This window comes from Scomber japonicus, chromosome 10 (genome assembly GCF_027409825.1).
Source record: "Scomber japonicus isolate fScoJap1 chromosome 10, fScoJap1.pri, whole genome shotgun sequence".
Classification (NCBI taxonomy): Eukaryota; Metazoa; Chordata; class Actinopteri; order Scombriformes; family Scombridae; genus Scomber; species Scomber japonicus.
In genome coordinates, this window is record NC_070587.1 from 4,183,569 (window position 1) to 4,195,825 (window position 12,257).

Genomic DNA, 12,257 nt, shown 5'->3' on the forward strand with positions numbered 1-12,257 from the left:
TCTGACTGCAGCTTATATTGTAGTGGCACTGCAATGAAAACAATAACGGCCAAAATCCACCCAAGAAAAAAACACTTTCAGTTCTGCTATTTGCATTTTTGTGAAATAGCCTATTGTAGAGTTTGACCTCTTTGGACCTCAGTTATTTATTTGAAACCACATGAGGGGAAATGTCTCCATGGTGGACAACTCATAGACATCTGAACCATAGAAAGAGACACATAAATACACACAGATGTTTTTAAGGTTTGGAAACCACTGGATTCATCTTTAACAATATAGTGTAATTTATGAGCTTGTAATTATGCTATTGTATGTGTAATTTCAATTTGAAAAGTAACCAAAGCTGTCAAATGAATTTAGTGAGTAGAAAGTACAACTGAAAGTACATACAAGTAAAAGTTTAGCTGTAAAATGTTTGGACACATCTTCCCATTCACTTTCTAATATGCGTATCCAAACTTTTGGCATGTACAGGACCTTAAAATTGCACTTACTGTAACTTTAGCTGAGTTTGAGTGGAGAGCAAATTTCCAAAGTACTAAATATCTCTCATTACTGTGTTTAATTTACACACACGTATCCATGCAAGCTAGAAACTTACTGAGATAAAAAACAATTTAAAGTAGAGATGTAGCTGATAACTTCCAACACACTAGTCAGCTGAGAACATGCTATAGCTAGTCGATCATAACAGTTCACCGAGCTATCTGCCCTGTTAACCCTCCTGTTGTCCTCGAGTCAAGGAAGGAAGGGAGGAAGAGGGAAGGAAAGGAGGAAGGAAAGGAGGAAGAAGGAAGGAAAAGGAGGGGTGAAAGAAGTAGGGGCTGGAAAAAGGAAGGAAAGGAGGAAGGAAGCGAGGAAGGTAGAAGGAAGGAAAAGAGGGAGGAAGGAAAGGAAGTAAGAAAGGGAAGGAAAGGAAGGAAGGAAAGAAGGAAAGAAGGAAGGAAGGAAGGAAGGTAGGAAGGAAGGAGGGAGGGAGGAAGAAGGAAGGACAGAAGCAAGGAAGAAAGGGGAAGGAGGAAGGAAAGAGAGAAGGAGGGAGGGAGGAAGGACAGATGGAAGGAAGGAAGGAAGGAAGGGAGGAAAGAAGGAACAGTCAAAACAAGACGGGGTCAATTTGACCCGGGAGGACGACACGAAAGTTAAATATGGGTTTGCAAGCTAGCTAAATTGGTCACTAACAGGACTCTAAGACATGAGCTCTTTTATGGAGAAGTTCTTACTTGTATTTAAATAAAAGTGGATGGTGGATGGACTCTTATTCAGCACGGTCAAGTTGAGTTTCCATTGATCATAGCACAACTTTACATGTTAAAATTCACCAAAGTGAAACAGGCAAGTGTGAAAATCCAACAAATGCTAATGATTAAAGAAAAACTTGCATGTTTCAATGTGTAATCTGTGTCCATGTGTTAATTGATGGGTCATCTCTTATTATAGACTAAATATATATCCAAAAAATCATATTTGAGTATTTTTGTATCAAGATCCTTGTCTTCTCTCTACCTGTACATGTTTTATGACTCATTGGGACTGTCACCATATCATATACTGTATATATGTTTTTACAGTATGTTGGTGAGATGTCAGCAGAGCAGTCAGAGCAGGAGGAAGTATGTCTCACGTCCAACTTTAGTATTTATAAAACAAAAAATCTTTAATCCCACATGGACTCATTTTTTATGTGTGACATCATCTAAGTTACATGTACAGCCGATGTGCTTGTGTGTGTGTGTCTGTGTGTGTGTGTGTGTGTGTAAAGGGCCACACACTGCGGAAATCAACATCTTTTTGGCATGTTTGAAATTACATTTACGTTTGAACACATCCATGCTTTAACACAGAACACACGTTTCATTGGCGCAAGATTCATGAGGAAACATAGACACAAATGGATCAGTATATTCTGCAGGGCTCAAACAAATATACATCAAATCTTTGGTCAACTCACAGCAGCTCTCATCAAAAAACCCCAAAGACTGCTGCTGAAAGGTGTCACTCTGCACTCCGGCAACCCTTCCCTCTCACACATACCAGCTCACAGACTGTCAGTAGCGGTATTGGCATGTAGCTATCAGCGCCCGGGGGCCGAAGCCGAGGGCCCCTGCAATAATAAACTGCTAATTGAAGGACTGCAGTGAGCAGAGAGGTGTTAGCGGGGTGCCCAGCCGCTGAAAGATCACTGCAGCACGCCAGCAAGCCGAGGCGCTGAAAGAGCCTATTACACCTCGCCTCTGTACCTGGACGCATGCACACTCACTCTGCCTGAAATATATACGCTACATACGTCTGGCTGACTGATGGACAAGCATATACAGTACTGTGCAAAAGTTTTAAGCACTGAAAGTAAAATGAGGATGATTTTTTAAAAATATGACATGCCACATGAACAGCTTTGCCTTTCAAACAGCAGCAGTTCTTGTCAGTACTTCAGCATTTTTCCAGATATTTGGGAGGTCGGTTGTTTCTGCATCTCGGAGAAGTTGCCACAGTTCTTCTTCTGTGGATTTAAGCACATCAGTTGCTTCTGTTTCTTCGTGCAATCTCACAATGACTCCATGATGTTGAGTTCAGGGTTCTGTGGGTATCGTACATACTGTAGATGTATGAAGAGAACCTGATCTAGGAACAGAGCTGGGCTTTGAAGCCAATTTGACATATAGTATAATTATATCATGTGATGCTATTCGGCTCAAAAAGACAATGAATTAAGGTTGAGCCCACATTTTGTCATTAGTTTAGAAGCACACTCTGTTTAAATGCATTATTGTGTTACTATGATGATTTAACGCAGTCTTTAATATTTATAACTATACAAAATGTCTTGTGATATTCATATTTTTACACATCGGCTACTCTACTGATATTTTTCATGCTGTTTACTTTCACAGTTATATCACAGTAAGTTTGTTGTTCCAGTATCACAGTTACATTATGTTCTGCTCAATCAGTCGTTTTGTAAAAAGTTAAACATATCAGGAAAATGAAAATGAGCACTTTATTAGGAACACCTGTGCCATCTAATGTAATCCGATACAATAAAACAGCTCTGCCACAAATTCTACTTTCACAAAGCTTATTCATTTTCATTTTTTTGTCGACATTGTCAGAAAGGTGATACTGCTAGGTGGTGTTGTACTAAAGTATAATATATTGAAAAGTGTTCCTATTTTTTCGTCCATGCATGAGAGGGGGCAAAACATGAGGAACACCCAGAAACATGTAACTCTGCTGGTGCTTGTCTGTTGACTAGACTGATGTAAAATATTTTGTGTCAGCCTCTTACGTTATCCTCCTCCATTTCTCTTGATGTATCCCGTGAAGCTGTGCTGATGTTAATAAATATGCTGTCTGCCATAAGAAGACAAGTTTCTTGCAGTCAGCCATGTTGATTGTTGGCATCTTGGGTCGTAGAACGTTTTGAGTTCAACATTTGGAGCTTTCAACTTGGAAATTTTCAACCTCAAACTTAATTGTAAAGCAGAGTGAAAAGCCTTCCCTCTTCCACAATCAAGGACTCCATCCATCCATCCATCCATTTTCTATACTGCTCCTCCTCTACAGGGTTACAAGGGAGCTGCAGCCGATGTCAGCTGACATTGAGGTACCATGGACGGGTAGCATGTCAATCACAGAGTTCACAAATAGAGACAGACAACCATACAGGCAATTTAGAGTCTCCAGTTAACCCAATCTGTATGTTTTTGCCTTGTGGGAGTGAGCCAGAGCATCCTGAGAGAACTCTCACAGGTTCAAAGAGAACATGCAAACTCCTGAGAAAGACCCAGGGTTTGAATCCAGACTCATTTGGCGCTTTTCCACTACACAGTTCCAGCACTACTCGACACGGTTCCAGGAACGACCTTTTCCATTACAAAAAGGTACCTACTCAACGTGGGCAGGGTCGTCATAGCACGGCTGCGCAAACTGCTGTGACTTTGTTTTATACGCGACACAAACACATAAACAATGGAGGACATGGAGGCAGTGGTGTACTTGCTGTATGAGGCTTTCTGTCACTCACAAAGCAAGAAAATTGAACCATATGGCTGTAACGCTGTTGCTGGTATTTAAAAATGCCAGATTGGATTCTTGTGTGGGACGGCTCATGACTCTTCCAGCGACAAGTTTTCTGACCAATCAGGAGCCGGCAGTCTGTCGACGTCACATTTAGTATCGGCTCGGCTCGCTTGGAACCTCAGCAGAGCAGGTACTAAAAAAGTACCAGGAACCAGGTACTATCCCTAGTGGAAACACAAAAAAAACGAGTCGAGTCGAGCCGAGTCGAGTCGAGTTGTGCTGGAACTGGGTAGTGGAAAAGCCCCAATTGTTTCTAAAAAATTATGAAGAGTTTTGAGAAGTAAAGTAAACAGACGGAGCTGCAGAAGCTAAAGGGTGGCAGGCTTAGCGGAGTGAGGCCTAAATCCTTACTTGTAAAGACAATCGACTGCATTTTTCCTACTAGAGAGCAGAATGTATTCTTAAAATGAATGCGTCGTGAAAACCTTCTCTTTCACTGTAAACTAACAAACAGACGGTATGGTACAATGGCGAAATGGCTAAACGTCTCTAAAATCACTACTCAAGTGTCTGTAAAAATGCCATGAAAAACACCACAACCACCACCAGCTCCACCTCTCCTCCATGCCTCTCTCTCCCCCCCAAATCGGCCTCCTTCTCACCCCCTCTGAGAATGAACCGAGGGGCCCCGCAAGAAACAGCCCCTTATGCGGCGTGCATGAAGCCATGCAGAACGTTCATAATCTTTTAATACTTGCACAGGCAGGAAAGATTAAACCGTCAGGGTGTTGACAAGTGACAGAAGAACCTCGTCGAGTGTGTAAGTCACAGCGGCCGAGTCATGCACACTCACACACACATACAGACACACACTGTGCGCAGGGTCTTCCCCCCTCTCCGAGTGGTCAGGGACTCTTCACCTTAATTAAAGAAATTGGCTTTCCAGATTGCCTCCCCAATACTCGATCAGGTACGTCTGTAGCAGTAAGAGGCTTAGTCAAAAATCGCTGTGGTAATGAGAGAGAGAGGGGGCACGTACTGGAAGAGGAGGGAGAGAAAGTGAAATAAACACAGACACAGGCAGACAAAGAGATTAGGAAGAAAGAGAGAGAGAGAGAAAGAGAGAGAGAGAGAGAGATGGGGAAATCTGGGAATGAATAGGCGATTCATTCACAGCAAGTCTTCTGTGAGGCAACATTACAAAGAATGACACAAACAACAATCTGTTCAAAAACATTCAAAAAATCAATTTAAATAGTTGAAGATTATTGAGATCATTTTGTCCCACCACTTATATTCTTTCTGATATAAAAACATGACTTGTTTATATGATAGTGTGTACTGAGAAATGTCCTTCATTGGTAGATTTCTGCTAAAGTAAAGCAGGTGGAAACTGTATTACAGTAGAGAATTGAACAACTGTTGCATGAAAATGCTTTTACTGTACACTTTATGCTTTTTTCATAAGATTCAAGAGCTTTTATTGTTACAGGCACAGCAATACAGCGGATGGACGCTAGTGAAATGTGGCTTCTTCAAGCTCTAGTTCGAATTAGAGAACAAAATAAATATTTATAATTGTATAAAAAGGAGAAAGAGGAGAAATCATGTAAATCTATACAGACATATATTATAAGTGATACATATTGTTATTGCTACGTTAATAATTTTCTTATTCCTTTATATCCTCTTTCCATATATGCAACTTATTCTGTTCACAATGAAGCCATAACAATTTAAAATTAAACAGAAATATATAAACACATTAATCCACTGGAACATATGAATGCTTACAAACTGTTCAGGTCAAATTTGATAAAAACACCAGAAACACTTTTCTTCTATTTTATGACTTTTCCTGAAATTAATTTATTTTATTTTTGTGCAGCTACATACAAGGTGTTCGAGGTTAAATTGAACCCTTATTCATTTGAAAACTCCAAAGTCTCCATTCAATAGCATTCATATCTGGTATGTTCTCCTGCTTTAGGTAATATAGGTAATATATCTCTGTGTTCTATATAAGTTTAATTGAGGATTAATCACCCATTTATTAATGACTGATGCAGAAGTTTGGTTAAGAGACTCATTATGACTGGATACTGTGAAAAGGTAGCACAAGACTGCTATCCTAAAGCCTCGAACATACACAAATTTAATTTATATTCCTGAGTAAAAAAAGAAGAAAAATGTCATGTATCTAAAGATTAAAACCAAAACATTAAAAAAAAAGCCTAAATACAGCCTATATAATCATGTGTGATATATAACAATTGAGTGATGCAGCTTAAAACAAACTTCATACGTGACTTTAATGACTTTAATAAATATATATTTGGCTGCTTTCATCACAATACTAAAGAACATATCTTTAATTTGAGAAAGTGCCAAATCTTGCTCAACAACTTGATTTTTATCTTTACAGTTTTTACACAAAGCTCCACACGTCTCTCTCTCTCTCTCTCTCTCTCTCTCTCTCTGTCTATATGTTTGACAGACATGCTGCTTACTGGTCCAGTGTCCATTAGCCAGAAGGTCCCAGCTGGGTGACTCTGGTGTTGGTGGTTGTTTTGAACTAGTGACAGTGTGTGTTTGAGTGTGTGTGTGTGTGTGTGTGTGTGTGTGTGTGTGTGTGAGCAGGGCCCCTCTGGCATTGTGTAGAGTCTGAAAAGGAGGTCACTGATTTGGGCTAATTATATTACATAGACCCTACTTAGGGCTGGTTAGATCTGTATTTATGCAAGTGTGTGTGTGTCCTTGTATGTCTATCTCTGTGAGGACCACTTTGAGTTTTAAACTTTTTTTTTTCCTCACACAGCAGCTATAACGTTAATGAATTTTCACCTGTAACACCGCAGAGCACAACAACGTGTGAAAATGATCTTGCTTGTGTGTTCTTGTACAAGTTTAGGGTCTAAGATTAGAAATGAAGCTTTTAGCACAAGTTGAAGCCAGAAGACAACTGCCAGCCTATTTCATCATCACACTGAGGTCACTGCTGTCATTACAGTCCACCACCATCTAAGGCTCCCTAGGGAGAACACTGATTGACTGTTATTCATAGGCTTCTACACATATAAATGCACCTAATCGACAGGGTCAACGCCAAAGTCCTTTTCAGATTAATCTTCTGCGTTCATGTTAACCTGTGGTGATGTTGTGGGCTTGCACTTGTGTGGGTTAGCATTAGGGTTAGGGGCCAGGGAGGGCTCAGTGAGGGTCCTTACAGGTGTGTGTGTGTGTGTGTGTGTGTGTGTGTGTGTGTGTGTGTGTGTGTGTGTGTAAGAGAGAGAGAGAGATTGGGAGGGTGACAAAGGGAAAGGCAGAAGAGAAGATGAAGAGAAAGAAAAGCTGTCATGAGCACTTGCAAATGAAACTTTCAAAGCCACACACACACACACACACACACACACACACACACTCCTCCAAGTCTAACTCCAACTGTCCCCCCAAACACACAGTGTCACCATCTATTATTAGGCAGGGAGCCAACACTAACAATGCTAACATATACTGTAGCTAGCCTTGTTAGCTATACCACCACCACATCATCTATGTGTCCTCCTCTCTGCTGCAGCTAATCTTTGGTTCGCCTGCTGACTCTGTTGCTGCTCTGCTTCATTTGTCTGCACAGCCAGCGCGGAGCAAAGCCAGTCATATGACTGCACGCTCTGCACATCGGCCTAATCATATGGAAGAGATGATCACAGGGCAGGAAATCGCAGCACAGGGCCAAAGGAAACAATCTTTCTGCACTGGCTTAAGCCAATCATGTCCTCTCTCTCAACTCGCCGCTTGGCCTCTCACTTGCCCTCCGTCTCTCTTCCTCCGTCTCTCCTTCAGATTTTCTTCTTGCTGCCTTAATTTATATATTCAGAACTAAAATTGTTAAACTTCATTTTACTTGTTTTACACAGTATATGTTTAATATTGACAAAAATACACAATGCTGGTATTGTGACTTAATTTGGTTGTAGACATATTCAAATTGGGTAATTTTAAAGCATGCAGCATGATGTGTCTTCTCTTTTTGCGATTCTTTAATTTTCTTTTTTTTGGAAGAACTTGTGAATAAAGTGACGATATTAATTGAACTTCCCACAGGATATGTAGACAAATGGCTCACACTGAGACAGTTAGGCAGCAGGATGCCACAACTATTGTGTATATTTTAATTAAACAAAAATAGTCTCACAAATCTACCATTTCCAACTGCGATGCTATGCTTCTCCTTAACTTCTTTGGTTGTTTAAAGTAGGTAAATCTGCACCTTCTAACATTACAACATAAACAACTGAAGGATGAAAAGGCATTGTGTAATCTAATGTCATCCAGGTAATTTTAACAGCTTGGCACAGAGTTTTGCTCAAATGAGATTTGAGAGGGGTTTTTTTTACCAGTCAAGTCAATCACCAATATTTTAGATTAGAGTATTTGCTGTGGTTTTGTATTTGCACATTTACATTTTTCAAGAAATGAGTTGTGTCTTCAGTGTAATCTTCTTCTTGGCGGTTTGGAAACATCTGTACTATCACCCTCACCAGTCGAACAACATCTTAGCATCCTTGTTAGAGAGGAATGGTGCTGATATAAGTTTTGATAAACCTCATATAATAATGTATTATATAATATAAAATGTAAAACCATCTGACCTGAAAGAAACGTTGAAAGAAACAAAGATTGCTGAGCCACCAGCCTTTAATGTAACGAAGCGATGGCTCTGATGTGTATCAGACGCCGTTCAGTCTGACGTCTCCTCCTCAGTTTATCTCTCCATCAGCTGAGCAGCAGGTGAACCGGCCGACAGCTTTGTCCCGGGAAGCGAGGGATTCAAACACTCGAGGTCAAGGTGCCCCGGTAATCCGGGCAGCTGTGTTACCAGGATTAAGATGAGGCTAAGGCCATCGCTCAGTCCACCTAAAAGAGGTGTTGCCATGACAATGACCCAGGGGAAAAACATACTACAGGTACAGCACCTGCTGAGGTTAAAGGCAGTTATTGACAAAACACAAGAGAATCCAATGAAATTAGGATAACATACTTGTTGCACCTACTGATGTATATTTACACCCTCACATGTACACACACATGTACACACACATGCACACACACATACACAAATACGCAAAATCAAACTACAGTCAGACTGATTCACTATTTTTCTCTCACACATCAGTACAAATTACAGAGTTAAAAGATTCATTAACCATCAATTAAACTAAACTTCCATCCTAATGTGTTTTCAAAATTTCATTGGAACTATTTTTAACCAAGTCGCAGAGAAAGTAAATAGAAAGAAACAAGAAAATTATTATATATATATTCTATTATTATTGTTATGTTTTTCTTTTTTTCAGTGCTGTGAGCACAACAAACAAAATCTCATTCACCACCAAAACAAAAACTATCTGCATGGCTAGAAAACACAAGAGGTAAATGATAAAATATACTGTTTTGGAATTTGGGTGAACTGACCCTTTAAAACTGATGAAACAAGCCATCAGTGATTTAATGCACTTGGCATCGCTGGATCGTATAAAACTGGCCCAAAAAGAAAATATGATGATGTCCACATTTCCAGCTAGTAAATTAACTTTTGATATCAGCAAATGCTTCAGAGATTGAAACATCGAAGTCTGTCTGATGCTCAAAATCAAATAGTGTGGCCTTCCTTCTACAGCTGCAATCGCAGAAAGTAAATCATAATGCATTGCAGATCCGAGACATGTTGTGTATAGTGTCCTGTTTTCTTAGCTGGGAAGTCCACTCCACTACTGCTATTTGTGTCTCCACATTATTCATTACTTACAGCAAAACATCCATGGTTTATCAAAAGTCACTCTTGTTGATATGAAGAGGGAAAGTTTATTCATTTATTTATTTGGATCAGCGTTAGCCGCTACCAAGGCAACAGCTACTCAAGTAAACATTACTTAATAGGAAAAAGAAAAGGGGAAAACTACAGTGAATCAAGAAACTAATAATAACAATATTATGAACAAAAAGTACACTATATATTATGTATTAATGGGACATAAAAAGTCACTTAAAAAATGTGATAAAATTTTTTTTTTTTTAAAGAAAAAAGACAATGACTAAAAAAATTCCTAAGAAATAAAATGTATTCTTTAGCAACACATTAATTAGAGACGACAAGTTTGACGAAAATTGGATTCACCAAAAAAAGTACATTACAACTTTCCATCAAAAAACAACAAGAGTCCACTGATCATGACAATAAAAATCTAAACTTAAATTAAATTTTTCCAAACCCTAAACCAGCCTCTACAGATAAAAACATGGATATCATATTCATTCTTAACCTCTAACATTTTATTCCTCTAACATACACAACCACACACACACACACACACACACACACGCACACACCCCTGCCTGCGACAGCCACTCTCTCCTGCGGTCTGACTGATGTGGTGTTGCGGCCCCGGGGCCCCTGGAGAGCGCTAATTGAATTGGTTTCCAGAGAATACTAATGGGTCTTAATGTTGAGATAACTGATACTCAAACAACGAGTGATCATTGACAGCATGTGTTTCTCCTCTGTAATAAACATGTCACAGCAACACAGGGAGCCAGTTGGTCTGTAAATTAATTCCTCCCCCTTGTCCCATCCCCGCTCCCCTCCCACACACACACACACACACACACACACACACACGCACGCACGCATACACACACACACACACACACACACACACGCACAAACACACACACATTTGAACTACACTTGTGAGGACCCTCTTTAGCCCTTTTAGCATTAAAGAGCATCATGAACTATGATATTCAGGAGCTATACCACAGAAGCTAAAAGTAGCTTCCGCATATTTCTTTCTGCCTTTTAACATTCAACAGTTCTTAAACTTTCTTGTTGGTCCAAATATCTCCACTGTGGCCTAATTTTCAATAACTTTGAAACCATAAGCGGTGCATGCTGTTGCAGAGTTTTTAAAAATGATAAAATGTTTGTTCATTGAACCCCAACAGTTAAAGTAAATTCCCTTAAGAGGGACTTTTTAGGGATCTGTAACTGCAGACTAGGAGCTAATTAGACCTCTGTGCCTAGAGGCAGCAGCTGTATTGACTGGCACCAGTGCAACATGTTTTTACAGGATCAAGAGAAACACATAAAGAAATAAAATCAGATAAATGTACTTAAAACATACATAATAAAAAGAATAATCTAAACAAATAACAATATGTTGAAGCTGTAAGACCTTTGTTTTTTGTTGTTTTGTGTTTAAAGATGATTTCCCAATGGTGTTGCATATAGCGTTTGAGACTACAGGATTTCAGGACAATACAGCCATAATTAAAGTACAAATTAGTTTCCCTTTTTTGTTTTGTTGTTTCTTTTGTTGGGTGCACACCTGCAATACTGAGAGGCATCTACCCATATTTTCACCATTGCTAGTTCCTCTTGATGAGACAGTTTCCTGAGTATGCTGGTTTCCGAATAAAGGAGACTGACATAATCCATTCTCTAATCCACTAACCTAAAAAACTGTGACAAAATGCCTTAACCCAACCTTTACCCAAATCTTAACTAAAACATTATCTAACCTAAAACCCTAAAGGCAAGTTTTAACCCTCAAAGCTCTTTGGAGAAAGTGAAAGCAGGACAAAATAGTCCACACTATTAAGAAGTGAACTCAGAAGAAGAGCAGAAGTAAACACAAGTGCACACACATCGTTGAAGGGCATTTAATCACAGATTCATGCTTGTGTGCTGCACAAATATGCACATGCAATGAATATGAATATGAATCCAGACATAATATAAATGTTTCACTAAAGAAAAGCAATTCATACACACTTACGTGTCCATCCACATACAGTGGATTGTGCCCACTGCTCCACAATTACAAGGAGGTTAGTTCAACAAAAATGTGATTCATCGTTTTGCAATTTTGTAATTACTAACCATTGTATTGCATGACTGAGTAAAACATACACACAGTCACTCAGGGTCAAGCACACACATACACACACACACACACACAGCCGTCTTCCCAGTGTCCCTTGGTTACTTTGGCATCGATGGACTCCATAGCTGTCCAGACCAGAAGCCTCCTCCTCCGCTTCCTCAGCCATCTGGGAGATGTTATTCTGTCGTTTTTCTTGGGAGGACAGTCTCTTGTGCCGCAGGGATGACCTCGGTGCACTGAAAGCAGCAGCCTATAAACACCACTCACTGTTTCACACCTCAGCCTGCA